This window comes from Wyeomyia smithii, chromosome 2, assembly GCF_029784165.1.
Source record: "Wyeomyia smithii strain HCP4-BCI-WySm-NY-G18 chromosome 2, ASM2978416v1, whole genome shotgun sequence".
NCBI classification, from domain to species: Eukaryota; Metazoa; Arthropoda; class Insecta; order Diptera; family Culicidae; genus Wyeomyia; species Wyeomyia smithii.
This window is the reverse complement of record NC_073695.1, coordinates 15190662-15215240: the sequence shown is the minus strand read 5'-3', so window position 1 is coordinate 15215240 and position 24579 is coordinate 15190662. Positions and strand designations below refer to the sequence as shown.

At 39.3% G+C, this 24579-nt stretch overlaps 1 protein-coding gene across 2 annotated transcripts in view; it reads left to right on the top strand.

Annotated features, from left to right (window-relative positions):
• Nucleotides 1–548: 548 nt before the first annotated feature.
• Nucleotides 549–24579, top strand: part of LOC129722416 (multiple C2 and transmembrane domain-containing protein) — a 103989-nt gene continuing 79958 nt past the window's right edge. For both annotated transcript variants that reach the window (XM_055675842.1, XM_055675840.1), the window contains exons 1-2: nt 549–1363; nt 22936–23562. The gene's annotated coding sequence lies outside the window, so the exon portion shown is untranslated. The remainder of the gene's footprint in view (nt 1364–22935; nt 23563–24579) is intronic.

Sequence of the window (24579 nt, the reverse complement as noted above, 5' to 3'; positions counted from 1 at the left end):
GAAGATTTTCCAATCTATTGCTGCAAGAACGAAGGAAATCCATCGAATACTAACCGATTTATTAGCATTTGAAATTGGACATACTTTTCACTTTTTTCGGTTTTAGATTTTCATTTTACATCCCTATTTAGCCGAACTTCCTGAGAGAAGTATTCTACTTCAAAAGACATTGAAATCGAGTATTTTATAATAAACTTTGTCATAAACATACAATAAATAGATACTACAATCATCCTACACGTTCAATGTCGCTTTGAAATGATTTGAAGCGCTGTAAATCGCGAAAATGCTTAACTGGTGCGTTTTGTACAATCCTCCTCTACAACACAATGTTGCAAACCGCCAATACCACCGGAGGAAACTTGACAGTTCTTCGCGGAGCGAAGCTGTGTTTTATTTTTATGTGTGGTACGAGAGAGTGAGCGCAACAAAAACAACAGAGAGCCAGAGAGCGCGCGAATGGGGTAAAAGCACAAACAGCGAGTGAGCTTCCGCACGCGTTTGGTGCCACTTTGCATCCCACTGCCGAACCAGTCGAGTTTGTGGAGCCACGCCGGATGCGAGAGGTTTGCCGTTTGCCCGTCGGTAGTATTTTATTTTTTGGTAGTAATTGCAAAAAAAAAAACATGAATAGTCGAGAAAAAAACGCAATTCTAGCAAGGTGGTAATGGTGGTGTAATTAACTCGCGGTTTAGATCGAAAGTGGGCTCTATCAAAAGTGATCGTTTTCGCGTTAGCTTAGAAAACATTAGCTGTTACACCCTTCAGCGGGTGGAAAGTTTTGCACCTCATCGGTTCTCGCTGTGGCTAATCAGACAAACAGGAGACAATAAGGAATATGGGATGATGGTGGTGCTCAGTGAAGCGGAAAGTCGATGCAGTGTGCTTCTAATGATGAAAAGTGAATGTGTCATATTAGAATGATAGACGTGTTCCGGCGCATTTTTTGTGTGGGGTAAAAGTTTTGAGTGTACAGAGAAAAAAGCTCCGGCTTTTGAATGTAGGATAGCTACCAGAGCTGGCAGAGCATGAATGAATGAAAATTTCTACTTACTCACTAGTTGCAGTCTCGGGAGGATCCTGAAGTGAAACGTTACGGGGGTGGGAAAGTGGGTGAATAAAAAAAAATTGGCTTCTTCATTCTGAAATGTCTCAACTTTCGCTCCAGTGATGGTGGCCGTGCCGTTGGATGGAAAGTGATGCCGCTTGCGGTGCAGTAAAGAGTGTGTTTCCGATCAATACAAGAAATCCTGGTGTGAGAAAATCGTCCTGTCTGAGTCGGAATCGCTGCGAGTGGGTACTCATTAGTAAGCAGAAGAAAAGTGAAAAAATCGGAATAACAAAGCAGAAATGGTGCAATTCGGTGAGCTTACAATAATCATAAACGAAACAGAAGTAATACGACGCGACCGACAAATGGATCAATATTTTTGTCATTGTGTGGAAAGCAGATCCGTTGAAAGGTCGCTACAACAATCGTTGGTAAAAGAAAATTCAGCTGTACCGGAAAAAAATTTACTCTTTCAAGAAGTTTTCGCACAAATTATTCAGGTGCAATTCGTGTTATATTTACCAGTACGAAAACAAGCGCAACAAATTTGTAATCAAAACGGACAAAAAGTTACTATCCTAAAAAAAGTATTGATCGTTTTATCATGAATGGTACTCATGAAAAAGCAACACCATTAATTCATAATTCAGTTTGGAAACGCGCCTACCTAAAACAATAATATTTTGACCATATTCTGTGAAACATTTAAGCCATATGGCGCAGTTTGGCTGGAAGCGTTCTGGAATATTTGCTTTTCAACACCAGAACGCACTACATTATTGAGTCAATGCTTCACGGGTACGGGGCGCCTTAGGCCAATTATTAGGCGTGACAAAGACGCGCCAAGCTGACGCTTGAACTGCGGTCTTTTGCACACAAAATTTCCATACGCCAATCCAAGTGATGGCAAACTGCGTTCGCTGCGGCCATTCTAGGCTTAACGGCGCTCGCTTTGTAAATAGTGAACTCTTGTGCATGGGCAACGAAGCGAAGCAAGTGCGTGCCAGACATGCGACGTTTGTTGACTCCGGTATAATATTGGAGTTTGAGAATAAAGGGTCATAAATTGGGGGTTGCTCTTTATGGCTCGCTGGCTGACTGACCGCCACCCATTGCGTGATTTCATTGATTTTTATTTTTTTGTGTGCTTTTCATCCAATCGGTCACCCAAGCGTTAATCGGCGAGTTTTTCTTCTGTTTGGTGTACTTTGTATTTGATACTATGAAAACAAGCAAAGTAACAAGCATTAGTACTCAAACACAGTCAAGTTACCTAGTTGCTCCACAGCGGGAGCTGACTGGTTGGAAACGAAACTATTAAGAGTTTAATAACAATGCAAAAGCTGTACGTTAATCTAACTTTTGTAAGCAAAATCGTCGTCATACCTTTTTGCACTCTCGATAAAGTCCAAGTTAGCGTCAAACCGGTTTTATTAGGGTTTTCTCCCTACTTCCTTCTATGCAATACAAAATTAATCGCCAAAAAAAAAAAACAGCTGGATTCGCTCAACCATTCGCTGCTGCACATTTCCGATCGCTTTGGAATGTGGCATCAAACAGAACGAGGTAAGGCTGTTTCCCTTCTGACCATCATAATTTGTTATACTTGTTATATGCCGCTTGGAACCGAATATGGGGATGATAGTGGCCAAACACCTGCTGCCCAAAACGGTTGTAGACATTTCCATCCGGCTGTCAAGTCAATTGCACCAAAGAAAAAAATGAAGCCAATAAGTTGTGCTCTGCTGCGGCGATGGAATGTTTCCGCATGGAAATAATTTTGACATGCGACGTGCAACAGGAATGATAATTAAAATCCGATGTACTCCCTTGATGGGAGTACATCACAAGTTTTTTATTGCAATTTCAAGCTGACCCGCATCTGCAGCCATCATTGTGTGTGCATAGTGCATATTGCGATTGTGCTAATTATAGGCTAGTAAACTGTATTCTGTATCTTATTAGGTGAACTAGCTGACCCGGTAAACTTCGTTCTTGTATTGTTGGACTGCATGAGGCGCCTTATTAGAATTGACAATATCGCATGCCTTGGCCTTGGGGCTAATAGCGGTCTCGATCAAATAGATTAGTTGAGAGAATTCGTTATCGATATTGTTTTCGGCACATTTTGTATTTGTAGGATAAGTTCAACGGTACACCATGCCTCAGTGCTGAGTCGAGGAAATTTCCAGCTCGAAAAGATCCTCGACTTGATCGGGAAACGAACCCGATATCACAACCGTGTAGGAGAGCTAGCCGACCGGCATCGCTAACCACAGAGCCGCGGGGACCACTTACCTTATTAGAATTGTTACACTTTATTCTAAAAAAAAAATTATACAATGTTTCTAAAGAAATTGTGTTATCTGTAAAAGTCTGAATCAATGCAAATATGGTGGATATCTTACCTTTCTAAATGAATCAAACCTTCGAATTCTGAGTACTTTTGGATATCGGATGAGGTAGGTTTGATTCATGCTCAGAACTTGAAATGTCCAGAACATTTCTGGAAAAAGCTGATTTGGTTTTTGAATTCTTGGTGTTTTATGTCGCGGGATTGATTTAGTATACTTTTCAGGTTCAGACCCATATACACCATATTTAAGGTTTCTGCCTCGTATTTCGTATAATACAGTTCAACGTTCTTTATTGACAGTAATCACGAACGCGAGACGCACGGGAAATTGCAGATGTTTAGCGGCAAATTGAAAGGGAACCAGGAGACGTGAAATTCAATGACATTTTGCATCAGCGTTGCGTGTCATTGCACAGTTAAGGTTCATAGATGTTGCGAAAATTATGAATTTGCAATTATAACCGCAAATTGTGAAGTGTTATTTTGGTCAATTACAGCAATTTTAAAAAAAATGGCAGGTTTGTTGAGGGAATCTACCGACTTGTACGAACGCAATTGCCTATCAATTTAATTCATCCGTATTTTTAATTTTGGCAGGCATAACCGCACATTCGCTTAACCAGAGCTGAATCTTATAATTTCGCGCAATATTCGGGAAAACATTTTTGAATAGACTCAGTCAACAATATTATTTTTTTTCGTATCAAAAAAGTCCTCTCATTTTTTAAATACCTAGGTACTTCGAACATATCAGAAATTCAGCTAAACCAATTAAATCTAACGAAGATAGAAAGTCGCAAGAATCAATTAAAGTCAACACGAAAATCACTTAGAAATAGTCGAAATAGTCGAAATAGCATTCTCAGTAACGTAAATTCAGCTGAAGCATCAAGTTATCAGCCGTTTAGTTTACTTTCTTTCATGGCAAATTTTTTGAAAGAATAATTCTAAATTGAATGATAAAAATTATTAATGAGAATTCAATTTTTGCGCATGAGCAGTTTGGTTTTCGCCATTAGTTACGCCATTAGTTACTTTGATTAATTAATTTGATTCGAACTAATTATTCTGAAGGCTATTCCAATGAAGCTGCACTTTTATACATAGAAAAGGTATACGACAGGGTTGTTTCACAAAGGTTTAATAGCTTATATGTCCAATTTTTGTTTTCCCCTCAACATCACAAATTCAGTGATGGAAACGAAAAGAATATGATGCAATCGTCGTTTATTCATCATATGTGCACTTCACGATGTGTACAGGCCGGGACTAAACTCGAATCCTCTTAACCCATAATGAAATGATGATAGGGTGCATAGGTTTCTGGGAGAAAACAAACACATGACTAGACTACATCAGCTCTGAGAAGCGATTCGATCGTTGCGTTTGTCTCTCCATAGGCCGGTAGTTACGGGAATAAAGGATAGCAACAGGAGAAAATCATGTCGCCTAAACGGCAGCAGAGGTGTGGTGCGGTGAGAGGGAATGTGTGGGGGAAGGAACTACTTCGGCAGCGGTTGAGTTTAAGCGAGAGTAGGAGAGCATACACTGTCATTTTCTTTTTTTTTTCTGACAAGAAATCATATTCATGAGTCAAAAGAATAAGGATATAACAAGTTCTGATCGCTCTCTGTAACAGAGACGAATAACTTCATATACCGAGTTGTGCACATTGAGAACCACGTATTGTGGTGTACACTAATGAATAGAAATATATCGTAAAGAGGAAAGTAAAAAGAGTGCACCAGCACCGATACTTTATTTTCGTTTATATGTATTCATTAATCGCTAGCGGTGATTTTTTTCCTTCGCTGATCACAACAGTGATCCAAAGTTACTAGAATGACCGCATTATTCAAATAGTAAATCTGTTAGATCACCTATCAGAGTTAGATCACCTATCTGGTTTACCATCAGGATGTGTGAAATCACTGTTTTGTGACGACCCAAGCGTACAAACGGTGTAGTGAGACTAGCTGTCAAGGTGACAAGGCGACATATACAAGAAGGGCGACAAGTTGGAATGCGAGAACTATCGAGCGATCACGATTCTCAACGCAGCCTACAAAGTGCTCTTCCAGATCGCCTTTCGCCGTCTCTTGCCGCTAGCAGGGAGGTTTGTTGGAAGTAACGTCGACAACTGCAGCAGAGAAATCCACAGACGTATTGTAGCTGGAAGCCGCGCCTACTACGGACTCCACAAGACTTTGAGGTCGGGTAAACTTCGCTCCCGTACCAAGTGCACCATGTACAAGACGTTTGTAAGACCAGTAGTCCTCTACGGGAACGAGACATGGACAATGCTCGAGGAGGACTTGCAAGCACTGGCCGTTTTCGAGCGACGTGTGCTTAGGACTATCTTCGGCGGAGTATGTGAGGATGGCGTATGGAGGCGAAGAATGAACCACGAGCTGGCGCAACTCTACGGCGAACCCAGTATCCAGAAAATCTCAAAAGCTGGAAGGGTACAATGGGCGGGACATGTAAGAATACCGGACAACAATCCCGCAAAAATGGTGTTCGTCCCGAATCCGGCCGGTACTAGACGTAGAGGTGCACAACGAGCTAGGTGGTTAGACCAAGTGGAGCAAGATATTGGAAGTGTGGGAATCTCAAGAAACTGGAGACAAGCTGCTATGGACCGAGGACGTTGGCGTAACATTATGATGCAGGTGAAATCCTGAGGGATATTTCACAAGGAAAAAAAGTAAGAAAGTAAGTTCTTGCCTTACTGGACCACTGTGCGGCCCCTTGGTAGTTGTGGCATCCCTGCTCGTCGCCCTTTTTGTAAATTGGGCCCACGACTTACTCCATCTTGAAATGACCTAGTGCAGCGCTCTACCCAGCGCCTCTCTACCATATTTTAGGAGCTCAGCAGTCTTTCTTTGTCAGTGGCTATGTTGTTCTTCAACTTTCCGATCTCACAACGGACTTCATGAACGTCGGAGGCTGGTACTCGGTTACCTACTGCTGGTGTTCCTAGATCCGTTCCTGTTCCATAGCCGTTGCGAGACTAATTCACCTTCTCATAGAACTTCCGCGTATCGTTGGCACGGAACAGCTACTCGCGACCCTCATGTTCATTATACTTCTACTGGTGCTTCTTTCGTTTAAGAGTCGTGGTTATGTCGTTGCCTCTTTGTACTCGGTCTTGTTCTTCCACATCAACTCACACAAGTACATCGCCCAGGTTCGCTTCTTCTCATTCATCGTAGCCTCCACTCCTAGTGTCGCCGTTGCGGTCTCCCTGATAGCTGTGCGAAACCTGCATCAGCCGTCCTCGAGAGACTCTTCTTACTAACACGCAGAGAATCCTGAGTAAAAATCCCCAGGATACCTTTAACTCGGTGACGGAATTCCTGAGGATTTTTTTTTCAGGAATCCTTTTCAAGGACGCTCACGAATCCAATGTGCGGAATTCTAGAGAATCTATGCGAATCGTATGTGTTCGTCCGGGTCCTCCACTGTTGGTAGTGCCGCTCCGAGCTGATGCGCATATTGTTCCACAGCCCGAAAGCTCCGGAGTTACTTGATGTTGCGACTCGTGGCTCGGTAATGCCGTGCGTGATATACAGACTAAGTAGGGATCCGAGTCAATATCCGCACCGCCATGCTTGTCATTCTCCTCAGTATGTGAAATTGCGGGGAAAGAAATGACTTTGGACTGCCAGTCCTCAGGAAGCTGTAAAGTTAACGCAACGCTGGCCGTTGTCTCTCGTCTCGGTGTGCAGACTGTGTGGGCCGATCCCCGATTCGTACATCTCTTCCCTTCTATTCTGATGTAGAGTTTCTCAACATCGGATCTTCCTTCGTGAGGGCAGTGCACGTTGAGGATGGTGTAGTTGTAGAAGCGACCTTTCTTTCTCAACATACCCATACTGTCGCTGGTCGCCTGCTATTTTCGGTTATATTTTGGAAATTTCTATTAATTCGACATATTCCATTGAACAAGTAACCTTTCTTTGGTTTCGCAAGCTACAAAATATTCGATTTTATATGTGATATCTGTATGTGGTTACATGGTATAAGCTTTCTTTTATCGATAAAATTTTTGCCTTTCTCCTAGAAAGGTATAGCAATCACTCGCAAAACCGAAAGTATAAAAGTGCTCCAAAGGGCCGAATGGCATATATCACTCGACTCAGCTCGACGAGCTGAGCATTTTCTGTATGTGTGTGTATGTGTGTGTGTGGGTGTGGGTGTATGTGCAGATTTTTATTCTCACTCACTTTTCTCAGAGATGGCTGGACCGATTTTCATGAAAATAATTGCAAAGGTCTTGTTGACCCATAAGACCCTATTGAATTTTATTGTAATCGGATTCTTAGTTTAGAGGTTACGTTTAGAAATGTGAAAATCATGAAACATCAATATCTCAGAAACTACACAACCGATTTGAACTAAATTGGTCTCAAATGAACGGGCTACCTAGAAAACCCTTAAGTTTTGAATTTTATAAAGATTGAACTTGTGGTACAAAAGTTATGAAAAGAAACGTGTTCTGAAGACTGTTTAATCTCACTCATGTTTCTCAGAGATGGCTGTACCGATTTTCATAAAATCAGTGTCAAATGGAAGGTCCATTGCCCCATAAGACCCTATTGATTTGTTTTGCAATCGGACTATTACTTTTCCTGTTATGTTTAAAAATGTGAAATCCAGCTTTGCAAAGGAACATATTCCGAAGACTACTTGGACTCACTCACTTTTCTCAGAGATGGCCGACCCGATTTCCACAAAATTAGTGTCAAATGAATGGTCTAGCTGTCTCAAAAGACCCTACTGAATTTTACTGTAATCGAACTATAACTTCATTTGTAACGTGCCGACTTGTGAAAATCACGAAACTTCATTACCTCAGAAACTACACAACTGATTTGATTATTATTATCAGATGAGCGGGCTAGTATGATTGAATTATGATTGAACACGTGGTTTCAAAGTTTGGCTGCCCTGTACGTTCCCTTTTCATTTGATTGTAATCAAACTTAAGCAGCCGTTATGTATTTAATTGTTAAAACAACGAAAGTCTATTATCTCAAAGATTACATGACTTATTTGAACATAACTAGTGTCATACGAACGAGTCATCTCTCAAACTTACAAATAACAAACTTCATAACAATTTGATATGTGGCTCAAAAGTTGTGGAAAGAAGACAAATTCAAAGACTATTCAAAACTATACCTGCTTTGATCGATATATGTGGCCTCAACATAATTTAAATGTGGTGTCGTACTATTTGAACGTTCCAAGTACATTGATTCCTTGCGGTTTGTTTGAAGTCTGCAAATGCACGACGAATCGGCCATAGGATATGATCAAAGTCAAATAACAAATCGTTTGAAATGATTGGTTTTATCGAAATGACAACATCCTCGTCTTTGGGCTTCTGTACATCGCCTTAATTCTGAATATATTCATATTGGGTGGTATTCTGTCATTATCAGCAGACTTTCTGGCATCAATCTGACACCGGAAATACCCATATTGGGAGGTATTTCTGGTTGTTTTCCAGAAACTAAAAGTGGTCGTCTTCAAATTCAAAATAGTGTCCAGGGTCAATGTTTGGTTTCTATGCATCATCACGTTTACGGAAATATCCATATTGAGTATTATTTGGTCATTTCCGACTGTTGCCTATAAGTTGCCATTTAGCAATTCAAAATGGTGCCTGAGGTCAATTGTTAGCTCATTGCATCGTTCTGGTTCCAAAGATACTCATATTGGATAGTAATTGTTTATGTTAGGCTGTTTTTCACAAACCGGTAGTCGCCATCTTGGATTTCAAAATGGTGTTTAGGATACTGGTTAAAGAAAAACTCATATTGGGTGATATTTGGTCACTTTGGACTGTTTTTCAGAAGCCGAAAGTCGTCATTTTGGACTTTAAAATTGCCTGTGAAATCAATTTCTGTCATCTGGGCGTAATTCTGGTTCCGAAAACATTCATATTGAATGGTATTTGGTCTGTTCCGGCTGTTTGCCAGACACCGGAAGTCACCATCTTAAAATTCAAGATTGTGTATGTGATCAATTTTTAGCTTCTGTGCATCTTTCTGGTTCCAGAAATACTAATATTTAATAGGAATCGTCCATTTCAGGCTGTTTTCCAGAAACCAGAAGTTGCCATCTTACAATCCAAAATGTTGTCTGATGTCGATTTGTGGCTCCAGTGCATCATTACGGTTCCGGAAATACCCATATTGGGTGGTATTTGGTCATTTGCCGCTGTTTTTCCGGCACCGGAAGTCGCCATTTTGGATTTCATAATGGCATTTGGAGACAATTTCTGGATTTTGAACGGCATACTGGTTAAAGAAAAACTCATATTGGGTGGTATTTGGTCATTTTCTGCTGTTTTCAGAAACCGGAAGTCGCCATCTTAGAATTTAGAATGCTATCTGTGGTCGATTTTAGCTCCTGTGTATTATTCTAGATCCGGATATTATTATATTGGGTGGATATCGGCCATTTTCGGCTGTTTTCCAGAAACCGGACGTTGCCATCTTACGATTGTAAAATGTTGTCTGAGGTCGATTATGGAACATATTTGTTGCCACTAAAAACATTCACCTGCCAATATGGTTCCATTGAGTTGATTAGTTCGCGAGATGTGCAGAAATTTGTGAAGAAACATGTACTTCCAGAAGAGGGAGGGGCGTCAAACCATTGTGGACATATTTGTTACCTCTAAAAACATTCACATACCAAATTTGGTTGTATTTTCTTGATTTGTTCTTGAGCTGTGCGAAATTTGTGTTTCATTTTCATGGGATCCCTCCCTTATAGAAGAGGGAGTCGGGTTTCAAACCATTATGTACATATATGTTACCACTAAAAACATTTACCTGCCAAATTTTGTTCCATTTGTTTGATTAGTTCTCGAGATGTGCACACATTTGTTTTTCATCCAACTATTATGGACATATTAGTTACCCCTTAAAACATCCACATGCCAAATTCGGTTTCATTTGCTTGGTTTGTTCTTGAGTTGTGCAGAAATTTATGTTTCACTTGTATGGGACCCCCCCAGCTAAGGTCCCGTAGTTTGCAAACTCGCACAAAACTAGCACTGTATAGGACGCTGATACTCCCGGTGGCCCTTTATGGACATGAAGCATGAACGCTGAAGGAAGCTGATCGACGAGTGCTCGGAGTTTTTGAGCGTAAAGTTATGCGATCGATACTTGGCGGTAAACTGGAAGATGGAGTGTGGCGCAGACGCATGAATCACGAGTTGTACCAGGTATACAAACATGCTGATATGGTGAAGGTAATACAGCGGGGCAGGCTTCAGTGGGCTGGACATGTAGCCAGGATGCCTGACGAGAGAGCCGCCAAAACTATCTTCAGTAGAGAACCAGGAAGAGGCCGTCGACTCCGTGGTAGGCCTCGCGGTGAAAGAAGATGCACGATCTGCTGGTGTACGGGGAGACTGGAGAACGGCTTCCCAAGACAGAAGAAGCTGGACATCTCTAATTCGTTCGGCCCTAGACCGGTGAACGGTCCGTTAGCCAAAATAGTAAAGTAAAGTAAAGTAAAGTAAAGTAAAGTAAGTTGTATGGGACCCCTCCCTTCCAGAAGAGGGAGGGGTCTCAAACTATCATAGGAACCTTTATCGGCACCAAAAACTCCTACATACAAATTTTCACGTCGATCGGTTCGGTAGTTTTCGGGCCTTTATGGATCAGGCAGACAGACAGACTTGACTGCATTTTTATATGTAAAGATTACAACATCAAAATTCTAGAACCTAAAGAGTGAATATACATTTATTGGATTGAAGCGTTCATGTAAATCTATTTTTACAATAAAAAAATTGAATGAGAAAGGCTGGGTCTGACCGCTAGGTGGATTAATTTAGGTTTTTAAATCATTTTTCATCGGACACCAAAATTCCTTCAGCGATTTTCGTCTGGCGTCAATGATTCTGGCTTCGTTGGTATCGAAAAAGGCTGCTCAACCGATGGTATTCCTTCGATTTTCTATGGAACTCATCGGGGATGTATTGTTCAAAACTCTCCAACATATCCTGCGCATTTCGAAATTATTATTTGTTATAAAACCTACCTGCAAATGCTCGTTCATTTCGTTTTGAATGATATCTTCGGTGCAATTTCTGCTTGGGTCCCTGAAAAGCTGCCTAGGTTTCGTTGTTTTAACAATTCTGCCCAAATTTCAATTATTTTCTTGAAGGCCATAATTTTGCTGTATGTGTTAAATATTATAATAACAATCTTCTCGCCTTGTATTAAAAGGCTCAGACCATTCATTTTAAGGAAAGTATCAGTCAAATAAGCTGAGCAGATGAGCCACTGATTATCACTAAATTTACTCCGCAATGCAAAATTATTGTCACCCAAAAACATTCTTACCTCCGATCTCAATTTAAACAACCACCGGCATACTTCGGTATGGAGCAGTAATGTAGATTTCTGACATCCCTTCTTCTAACACAACGCTTTGAATAATGTTGAATTTTTGCGGCACTCTCATGTGAGTTGACACGTTTTGGTAATGGATAGGAGCACAAAAATGCATAGGAATGGTCGAATAGCCATAATCTTTCTTTTTTCCCGGTTTGAGCTTTTGGAATGCATTTTTTTTTCATTTTGTCGACCAGTGTCATCTTCAATCAGCTTGAGAACTAATTTTCTTGGAAACTTTCAGGAAATTGATAGCATAATAATACCATCATAATTACTAGCCCTTTCTCATCTGTGGATTCAATCTACATCGCAAACTTTTAAATTTATGTACAATCGAGAAATCAAAGTGCTTGTGACATCTTTAGCCATGTTAAAAATATGCCGAGTGATCGTGTTGTTCGGCATGAGAATCGAATCTAACAATTCTGCTGCCTCATCATCGATCATGGCATGAACGTCTTCTCGAATGCAAAGTTTTGGTAAATTTTCAGCAATAATATGTTTGACCGAAATTTCACTTTGTTGACCAAGAAAAAAGATGCACAGGTTCACGAAATTGTCGAAATCGAATTTTTAAGTCAAATGTCTTGAAAATGCATGGAACTTCGAGGTCTGGTGTTATCAAACAAACAAGTTTTTATTACTTATTTATTTATTTATTTATTTATTTATTTATTTTTTTTGAAAATAATCGACTTTTTGTGACTTTTGAAAGCTTAAGCTGAGATCGGAATTTGAGAAAAAAAAATTGGATTACACCACATTTCAATGTGTCGTGCATTTTTAAGGTATTTGGCATAAAAAATGGGATTACAAACATTTCATGTACAAGTTTTTCTCATTGATTCAAGAATGCAGATGCTCTGCCAAATATTTTGGTTTGAAAAAGTGCTCCCGATGTTCGATGACGATCTGGATGTCCCGACACGAGCAGCTGTCTTAGAGTTTCACCAGCTGCGCGTGAAATGCACTATGAAGCGGGTACTCCGCTTATTGGTGGTGCCGCTATGGTAGTACTGTGTCCTGCAACTACAAATCCTCCAGCCCTTCTCTTCTTAAGGCAAAGTTCTTGGAGCTCAACTATGTGGAAGTGGCGGGGTCTGGTTGATATCTAGAGCGTTCAGTGATCTTCTTTTTTTTCAGTCAGTCGTCAACCAAGTTGGACGTGTTTGTTGTTAGCTCCTATCCACGCGCGAATTTAAATCAAATTATTGTTTTTCGCTTAGTTTTCATTTTGCTTGTTGTGTTTTTGTGTCGGTAAAAATGAATCAAATTTGCGAAGTCTGCGCGAAAGACTCCGGTGCCGAAGTGTTCTGGTCGTGTGTTGGAGGGTGTAATCGAAAATTCCATGCCGCCTGTGTGGGAGTATCGTGCCCCCCCGAAGTAGTTGCTAAAAGCAGAAGTTCTCTGCGTGTCGTTAAAAAAGACAAACAAGATAAACCAGCCGTAGATCCAACTGCATTTTTGCTACCGTGCTGCGATTCCTGCCAACTTTTAGTAACGGCATCGTTTGAATTGAACACGTTGACCAAACAGCAGAACAAGCTGACGAAATTGATTGATGATAATACAGAGGTGATTCATCGACTTGTGACCCAACTCGAACAACCAAGCACAATTCCAGAAACTCTAGAGGGTATCGACAAGTCACTTATACAAATAAACCAAGCGCTAACGTCAAACATCAAAGCCAACAGTGTGGCTGGTGTTATGCCTACACTTAAAAATCACCTGACGCAGCTCGTTAACATTGCTTTTTCGGAATTCAAGAACGAACTTCGGAACGAACTTCGGAACGAATTAACGGAATCGCTGACCAGCATAAATAACGAACTTTCTCAGTTAGGACAGCTGTTTGTAGAAACAGCAACCAGCTGTTCAATACAAACCAGTCCGTTAGAGATAAACATTGTAGATGAACTTAAAACTCTGTCATCCTGCATCGAAGAACTAAGATCTAAGTCAGCGAGTGTTGCCGCTCCCCCAATAGCTTCACCTGTTTCACTTCCAAATTTGGCAACAGAACTTAATTTGGATAACGCCAATAATTCAGGTTGGCGGTTTCTAGGTTCCAAAAAAGTTTGGAAAGCGGATTGGACAGATTATGATGAACGTAAAAGGCGTCGTTTGGTACAGTTGAAGAATGCAGATGCAGCCAGAAGAAGGAGGAATCGACGACAACAGGCTTACAACAACAATACTAACAACAACAACCGCAATGGTAACAATTACAACAACCGCAACAATAACAACCACCTGAACAACAATGACAATTACAATCGCAACAATAACATCTACAACCACCGCAGCAATAACAACCACCAGAACCGCAACAATAACAACTACAATCACAACAATAACATCTACAACAACCGCAGCAACAACAACCACCAGAACCGCAACAATAATAACTTCAATCGCAATAATAACATCTACAACAACCGCAACATTAACAACTCCAACAACAACAATAACAGCATCAATTATAACAACAATCAAATCCCGAATCGTTACCTCAATCTTAACAGGAATCTTCACAACAGCTACTACAACCAACTACCACCAGACCGTGTGCTTCTTGCTGCAGCGAAGGATAAATTTTCTCGACCCCCACCTAATCTCCAGCATATCTCTTTTCAACGAGGCGAAATACTTAATCCGTACCCAGCGAATAATGAGTCACAATCATCTTTCATGCCTACCGTTTCAACGAGCCCTCTCAACTTAACGACTCCCGCGACCTCTTCAGCTGTATCGTGTCCTTACCATTTGGCTGGCAGCCACAACTATAACAATAACAATAATTTTAGATCAGCAAGTTTCCCGTGTGATGGATGTTATTGTAAGCATTCGTGTTCTCAAAATCAGTGACGCTCAGAGAAAGAAAAAACAACGCCAGTAGTCAATGAAGTATTGATTTATGCTCAGAATTTCAACAGGATGCGCAGTGCACTCAAAATTAATCACATTAATAACAGAATAAGTGGATGTTCATACTCAATCATCTTAAAAACGGAAACGAACTGGAACGAAGATATTAAAAGTGAAGAAGTTTTCAACAGTTCCTTTAATGTGTTCAGGAGCGATCGTGATTTATCACTATCTGATAAGAAATCAGGTGGAGGAGTGCTTGTAGCTGTTGGGGTTCAGCATGATTCTGAGCAAATCATAACCCAGAAACATGCCGAATTTGAAGATGTCTGGGTTAAAGTTCTGTTGAAGGGTGAAATCCATATTTTCGTATCTGTTTACTTTCCACCCCACTTTGCCAAAAAGCAATCATATGAAAAATTTTTAAGGACGGTAGAATTAGTGAATGATGAGTCCCACACTAACTCAAAAATTCATATATATGGAGATTTCAATCAAAATGATGCTGATTTTATTGTAAACGATGATAATGAATCGCTTTTACTTCCTGTAGTAGGAGAAAACGAAACTCTGCAATTTATTTTTGACAGTTTTAGTCAACTTGGATTAAATCAGGTAAACTCAATCCGGAATGAGCAAAACTGTTTTTTAGACTTTTTATTCACCAATTGCACGGAAGATTTTAGTGTTGACAAAGCAGAATATCCCCTATGGAAAAATGAAAAATTTCATACTGCAATTGAGTACTCGCTAATGATTGATACCGAGAGATCACGACCCTCTGATCATCATCCTGAATATAAATATGACTTCACTAAAGCAAACTTTGAACTAATCAATCGTAAATTAACTGACATCGACTGGCAATCACTTCTAAAAAATGAAATAGATATGAACAAAGCGGTTGATAATTTTTTATCATCACTGTATAGTGTTTTAGACTCAACTGTACCAAAATCAAAAAAGAAAACGGTTAGCTCAAAAGATCCCATTTGGTTCACCAGAGAAATCAAAAATTTAAAGAATAGGAAACAAAAAGCTCATAAAACTCACAAAAAACTTAAAGACCAAAGAAATTTGGACAAATATTTGAACATTTGTGATGAACTGAATACTAAAATATCTATTGCGTATGAGAACCACAACACGAGGGTGGAAAATAACATTAAATCAGACCCAAAACAGTTTTTTAAATTTGCAAACGATAAAATGAAGTCTAATAACTTCCCATCTCGCATGCAATATGAAGACTTTGCCAGTACTGACTCAAAGCAAATCTGCAACAAGTTTGCGAGTTTTTTTCAAACCGTTTATAAAAATAGCGACGAAGTCAGGGACTTTGAATATTTCTCGCACTTGCATGAACAAATAAATAACGTATCTATTAAGCAAATAACTGTTCAAGAAATCCTCGCAACACTAAAAGAACTGGACGCTTCAAAAGGTCCAGGTCCAGATGGAATTCCACCCTCACTCATGAAAAATCTTGCTCCTGCCTTCGTAAAACCCTTGTTTTGGCTTTTCAACTTATCCCTTACGTCCGGACAGTTTCCATCAGTCTGGAAAAAATCTTTTCTTATACCGATTTTCAAGTCAGGTAAGAGATCTGACATCAAAAATTATCGTGGCATTGCAATAATATCATGTATTCCTAAACTTTTTGAAGCTATCGTAAACCAAAAAATAATTAATCAGGTAAAGAATCGCATAACGTGTAACCAACATGGTTTTTACAAAGGGAGGTCTACGGCTACCAACTTACTTGAATTTGTTGATTTCTCTCTTGCGTCTATGGACAGAGGCAACTTCGTGGAAACTCTATACACGGATTTTAGTAAAGCTTTTGACAGAGTAGATATTTCCATGCTTATGTTCAAATGAAAAAAAACTGGGATTTGAGTCAGGCCTACTTAAATGGATTGAATCTTATTTGACGAACAGGACACAAACGGTTAGGTTTAAGGGACACCTTTTTGTACCAGTAAAAGTGACATCTGGAGTTCCACAAGGCTCCCATTTAGGCCCTTTGCTCTTCATTTTATTTGTTAATGACGTTACCCTTGTGTTGAATCGTCTCAAAGTATTGATATATGCCGATGACATGAAACTGTACATGGAAATAAAACACAAATCAGACATCCAACAATTCCAACAAGAGGTTGACATTTTCTACATTTGGTGTAAAAAAAGTCTTCTTGATCTCAACGTAAAAAAATGTAGTATTATATCCTACACAAGGAAAAAAAATCCTGAACATGCCAGTTGCACTCTTGCACATCAAGTTGTAGAAAGGTGTTATCAAATTAGAGATTTAGGAGTAATTATGGATTCTAAGTTAACATTCATTGATCACTACAATACGATCATCAATAGAGCCAACAGTATGCTAAGTTTTATAAAAAGGTTCAGTTATCATTTCGTAGACCCGTACACTATAAAAACTCTCTTTGTTACATATGTTAGATCTATCTTAGAATACTGTAGTGTTGTTTGGTCGCCTTATCAAGACGTCCATTCCAATAGAATCGAATCCGTACAAAAACAGTTTTTGTTATATGCACTAAGAAAACTAGGTTGGAATTCATTTCCTCTCCCTTGTTATGAATCGCGTTGCATGCTTATTAATATAGAAACGCTTGAAAAAAGAAGAGAAATTGCTTCGGTAACTCTTGTCAACGATTTAGTTTCACAACGCATAAGTTCGGAAAATCTGCTTGGAAAACTCAACTTTTATGCTCCTACACGCTCATTAAGAACGCGAAAAATTTTCGTATTAAATTCTTATAGAACAGAATATGCCATGGCCGGGCCAGTTAATAGTATGATGAGTCTTTACAATAAATATTGTGAAGTTATTGATTTAACGATGTCACGAAATGCTCTTAGAAAAATATTGAACACTAGAATTACATAACTATATTTGTGATGTTAGCAATAGTTTTTAAGATGTAGTCTACTATGATTGACGAAATAAATAAATAAATTCTTCAGTTCCATCTTCCATGCTTCTGATCTTCGTCTTTATTTCGTCGCCTAGGTGGTTGTCGATTGTTCCGGTTCGTATTCACTTCTTGATTGTTTGCTGTGTACATATAGTTTTTTCGACATGCAGCCTTACTAGGGCAGAAAATCAAAAGGCAGAATCACGAAAAGCAGAATTACGAAGGGCAGAATAACGAATGGCAGAATCACAAAGAGCACGAATGGCAGAATCAAAAAATGGTCTATTTTCTTTTTAACAACACACACTCGCGGCCTTTGGCCGACTCTTTTGTCCAAGTGTAAGCTGTCCTTACTCGCTACCGCTTGTTCGGACTCTACTAAGGGAAAGAAAACCTGTTTGAATAATCCTAGAAAACCAGTAGATCAGTTGTTTGTATGCGAGAGGCCGCCACTTCCGACGGTGGGTCGGCGGCCGGCTCGGACCGCGGAAACCCCGGCGGCTTTGTGCCGCCTCGGTTCCTTGCCCTCGATTATGCGTCATGAATTGTTTTATGTTAATTATAGCCGTTGAGAATATTGTAAGTTATTCCTAACATCGAAAAATTACTCTCCGCGATGCCATGAGAGTCTTTAGGACCTGAGCCAAACCAGTTTGCGTGTTTCGGATCTAATAATTAGGCTTGATTTGCACCTCCCATCAAAACTGGTCATTGCTTGTGACCAGTTATTATGTCCGGTTACCAAATACAGTCAAACCTGTTTTTGTGCGACTCTTTTTTGTGCGAAATTTATTTTGTGCGAGTTTTTTTATGCGATTATTTTTTTTGTGCGACTTGTGCGGCATATGAAATAAGACCACTTCCGACAACATTTTCAGCCATTTAGTTTTTCCGATTCTTGGAATGAATTCCAATGAAAGAAGTGTTGCGTCCAAAAATTACTATTTGAGCCAGTTTTACGTAGGAAAAGTCACGAATTACTTGCCTACGAAGGAAAGCGGTTGAAAGGATTAGCATGTTTAAAAAAGTTTCGTTTATCAATCCGATGTTTTAAAATTGTTCTCATAGGTATTCTAAATCAGAATCAACAACTTTTGAGTTATTTTTAACTGAAACCCCTTGGATGGGTGTGCTAGACACTTATAGCGGCGTCGACTTACTTTACTTGGCGCAGTAAGGGAACTTTGTAGAACTCACTACATAGTTTTCTAACCTTTTTGCTCATAGTAAATCTGTTCAGAATTGCTTGGCCGGGGGTATTTATTCATAGTATTCACAGCTAACCTATGTATTTAGAGGACATCCGATTTCTTGCAGGAAGTAATAAAACTTGTAAGAAATATTATGAGTAGGGTTTGCAATCCCGGGAACGATTTCCCGGGAAATAGCTTTTCCCGGGATTTCCGGATCCCGGGAACAGAAATATTGATTCCCGGGACTCCCGAGTTCCGCGAAAAATTTTGTAAGATTCACTATAGTTTCTTATGCAATATTGCAATAAAATTAAATACGTCAAACTGGTGCGACCTGAAATAAATCATTTAATAAATCTCAAAGTCAGTATAGTATTTCAACGTAAAAATCATCTTTGCATGTTGATTAGTAAGCATTCAAATGCTCTAAGACTTACTTATTTTGAGTCGTATTGAACTGATTATTTAGTATTCTATCGTTTCCTTCCGGTTTGTCTCGGTCACAGAAAATCACCGAACGGCGAAATAACGAAATAACGTAGTTAATTAACCGAAATTCTTCCTCGGAATCTTACGTTCTAATCAATAATAAACTCCAAAAGGGTTTGAATTGTTGTTCTGCCAATGAAAACTAGATTTGAGACGCAGTTTGTTTAAAAATATCACAATGGCATAGCAAATATATTTAAATGAAAAAAAAATGCGAATAGGTTAGCTACCGCTCAAGTAAACAGTAAATATTTACTGTAACGTAAAAAATATTTTGCCCAAAAAAACCTTACCGAATATAGCAAATATTTTCCGCGTCCAACGCCTGCCTAACACTCAGTTTTCTCTTCAACAAAGTGAAAGAATCGGACACCAGTTTTCAATTAAGTGTAGCAAAAGCTGTTCTTTGTGATTTTAAAGTATTCTGGAAATCGAACATCACCGGTGATTCAGCAGACTTGAGTTAAGTTTTACAGAAGGAAATAACATTTTCGAGCTTAACGAAAAATTGTCAGCGGATCTGAAGAGATTTTTTGACGTCATGAAGCCCCTAACTCTCCTCTTTTTCTCTTCAAAATATATACTACGAAAATCGATCACATTTTGTATTTCATTTGTTTGTTTTGTTTTTCATGCGAATTGAGAATGATATTTTAAACAATTTTTTGTTACCTTTTTCTGATGAACTTCATTTAAAAACTCATTTTGCTAAAAAAATGTCCGTTCCCGGTTCCCGGGAATTCCCGGGAAACGCGATTTTTCATTCCCGTTTCCCGGGAAATCGATTCCCGGGAATATTGCAAACCCTAATTATTAGGATCACGCTTAATATTGTAAGGAACGCTACGACAACAAGGAAAGATACAAACATATGAATCTAGAAAGTGAAAAATGTAAAAACTGTTAAAAATGACGAACAATATCAAACATGTCAGAACCGTCAATGTTGTCAAAAATGTCAAAAAATGTGAAATTGAAATTTTAGATTTTTGGAGGTTCTCTTACTCCACAAAAACACAAGCTCAAAGAGAAATGGGAGTATGTATATATAAGATCTTTTCTTCTCTTTGTGCTACTATTTTTTGTTTTGTTTATGCAGTTCTTGTTTACCTCAGTTCTGTTCAAAATAGTGTTGAAACAAGGAGCATTTTGCAAGTGCGATATACAGTTTCAACTGACTGCACAAAAAACCATTTTAAAAGCGAAAATGTTCCGGTTTCGACTGTGTATAATTTACAAACTGGCCAAATCTATGGACAAAAAAACAATTCGTTCTTATTGTCAAGAGCATAGTTTAAAGTCCAGACTATCGATCAAAATGTGAACCAGAACGAATGTTTGAGAATAGTTTTGATTCTATCTCTTCAAGAATAAAATGTCGATAGGAACTATGTGTTTTGGCCAGATCAACCATTATCGCATTACACAAAAAAAAAACGTTCCAGAATGTTCTTCTCAACCCCTTTTTATCAGGAATATGCAACCTCACAAATCTGCCTCATGATCGTCCAATAGAAGTTTTCTTTCTGATTTTGAGTTTCGTGGTGTACTAAAATAAATGAAGAACAACGAACTGCAAACAGTTGATTGTTAGAATCAAAAGATTCGTTAGAAAACTCGACGTGAAGACTTTACACCGCTCTTGTTCTGTTTACATGAAAAATCTTCGTCGAAAAACTGATTACGGAGCTTTCCCAAATGTTGATTTTTTTTGTTAATAAAGAATAAGCTCAATTGTTCTTCAAGTACATCTACCTTTCATTGACAGCAGTAGAATAAAATCCAAAATTTTAGCTACCCGCATGTTCAAAATGTCCAATGACATGGGTATATTTCAAAAATGTTGCAAATGACAAAAATGTCAAAAAATTACAAAATTGTTTAAAAAGGCAAAATTTCAAAAATTTCAAAACATCAAGAATAGCAAAAGTGTTTAAAATGTCATTGAACCATGCCTATTCTTCCTGACTATGCGCTTTAGTCTAAAAATTTCATTTCAATGTTAGAAAATGCTGCAGAATAGACAGTGTGACTTTGCACTCGCATCCAAGTGAGTTTTAAAACTCCCTGCATATTTCGATGAGATCGTGTCTGCTGTTTGCATTGTCCTTCGAAAGCATGAATTTCGATCAAAATTATCGCATCAATTCAATCGCCTTCGTCTTTTAATACATCGTGCGCTGCATGCATTTAAACTTAATCGATCAACTACGATCGAACTATTGTGAGGAAGCAAATTCAAGTCGAGGTAAAATCTGGAAAAGAGTTACTCAGTTCAACTTTGATGCGATCACTGGCTATGAGTTAGGTATTCATTTTCGCATTTTTGCTAGAATGTTAGAAAAGATTTGGTTTGCAGCGATTTAATCAACCGTTTGTTCATGGTACGAATCGAAACTGCAGCAGTATGAAAAATCAAAAAAACCTGATCGCACGAAATTTAAGCGTGACACAGATTTGCCGCCACAAATTGAAAGTCTGTCGTTATTCTTATTTTACCACTATCAAACCTATAGTTTAGTCCGTAAATTCTCAATCGACATAACTGAATCAACAGAATGAAAGCTAGCCAACACCTACTGTCTTTGTTTGTTTATCAACCTAGACATACAATTTGAACTTGAATTCATGCTATTATTAGTTTATGTATGAATTTTATCAGCTTAATTTATTCTCGGTTCCAATTAGGATGAAAAATCGCAACTATGTATAACGGATATCAAAAGGGGGTGGTTTGATATGCAAATTGCGACATTTTATTGGTTTTGTTTTGCAACTTGAAAGTGATGTAGAATGAATATTCCATTATGTCTCATGATTCATGAGCAATGGGTTTGAGAAAACCTCATCTATCTACCAGGGGGAGATCTTATCCACTCTTGCATCAACTTGTAAAGATGGCTTGTAGACATCCAGCGAATTTGTCAAACTCTAGCAGCATCCCGCGGATTAGTTTTCTCCCTCTCAGTTCTCGAACGTGACTGGTGTCGTTATTAGTTCCAAAATTTGATAGCACACTAGAAATCACGTCCGAGAAAAGTGCCACTATTTTTGTAAGCTACTAGTAGACCACCGTACAATTTCCATACCGCTGGATAATCACGGATTCCAACGATGGCACTCGTATGTAAGAGCAACGCTTTAAGCCTTTTCACCCATCATTAAATCCTTTTCATCGTAAAAGTTTTACGATGCATGCCCTTTAAACAATTTGATCTTTGTCATGGATGACATTTGATGTTTTACTCAGAAAATTTCAATCCATATAGAAACAGTTGAGGAGGTTTGGAACGTTCAAAATTGTCTTCAAGATGGAAGCAAACCACAGGCAGTTTTAACAACTAAATACCGATCTTCCATGGGCTAGCGGCATCTTTCTTGACAGCGTGACCTTTACCAACGGTATCATGATTTACGTGATTATACTTTTGTCAACTTCAGGGGGATTTGCTCAGTGAAAAAAAGTTTAATGGTGTCGTAAATCCTTATCCCACTTAGCAATACGTGACTGTGAATTGGAGCAAATTGCCTAAGCAAAATGAGTGAATTTTATTCTTTCTTTTTAATATAGTTTTTCTCCTTTTATTCTGCAATTTTCCAGCCAAATACCCCTGTCAACGGTAAAAGAGTAACATCCCACCAACTAGTTTCCGGATCGACGACGGAACTCGCAAAACGGTATTGAAACTGTGTTTCGAAGCACGGCATGCCAAAACGGAATGATACAAGCCTGAAGAACATTGCAATTTAGCATGAAAATCACAGCACTTACCGGCAGCAGAAAGCAAGGTGTGCCTCCTGGTTGGGTTCCTACATTAAGCGTGATAAGCCCTAATAACCATCTCGTGTCAACCGGCCAAAACCCGCCCGACGATGGTTGCAGCCCCTATTTCAACCATAGACAGGAACGCGGAAACGCTGCCCCTACCGTTTGGGGAGGGTACCACCGTTAATGCCGAGGGTTGCTCCCCCCGGCAGCAGTGAGCAACAGAGTGGTTGTTGTTCTTTTTCATTTTTCCATCAACGCTCCACCGCTGCTGTTGCTTGCACCCGTCCCCGCAGGGGCAGTGTAAGCCTGACGTACCAGCAGACAAAGCGGCTTGCGTGTGTGAAATCCGTTACGTGTAGCAAGCAGGTAGCTTCCGTCGACTTCCGTTCCGGCTCATAATACCTGTAGGTATGGCAGACCTACCTACCGCAATGACGCCATCTACCGGCAGCAGTAGCAGTGAGTAGATTCCCCTTAAGTTCGTTTGCAGCACAATTTCGCACACCAACAATTGCAAAATACACTTACACTCACAACATACGTACAGTCATTGTTTCTTTATCCCTCTCACAAACGCAACTTGATTAATAATTTACCACATTGAGTGACTATTATATTCCGTAGTTCGTGTTTTTGCTACTTGACTCAGGAAATAGAGGAGAAATAAAACTCGTTTCATTTTACCCACAAAGAAGCAGCGGAGGGATTTCACGCAAATTCGTCTATGAATTGAGACCATCTTCTCAGGTTGTATTAAATTTTCACCGAAGAATGTTCACCGCAAAACTCAACGTCGATATTGGATATTGGAGATTCACTAACATTTGAAAGGGTTCTGCTAACGGCTCGATGATTCGGTATGAAATCCCCCGGCAGCGCGAGTTGCTCTTTGACATTCGTGCCGCGAGTACACACGAAAAAAAATTGTGCCAAGAGAAGCCGACAGCCATAATCGATTTAAAAGTTTTGCTGCTTGTTGCTTCCCACAGGCAGTCAGTCGGTATCCTTTACCGGTGTCAACCGACAGACCCAGTGCTGGGGCGCGGGAGTTTGTTTTTTTTTTGTCCGGCTCGTAAATAACACTGTACAACAAAAGCTGTGACAACAAATGATGTTACAAATTCAGTCAACCACGTGACACACAGTTGGTTGGTTTACACATTTGATCTATGACGTTTTTGGGTGACCGCACAAAAGCGGTAAAAGATAAGACGAATTTCAGCCCCCCGGGAAAATGGGTTTGCTTGTTTCCACCTTGTACGCTTTGAGTAAAAAAATGTTATCTGTCATCATATGAAGCTAACAACGTGCCAACAAATTCACACTAACATTAATGTACAGTTTTGCAAACAAAAAACTTTGGCAATAATTCATAGTTAAACAAAAACTTTTATGTTTTTCTCGGTATGTGGTTCAAAGTTGCGGTAATGATAAGATAAATAGTCGACAAAGTTTTTAATATTTTTGCGGTAGCAA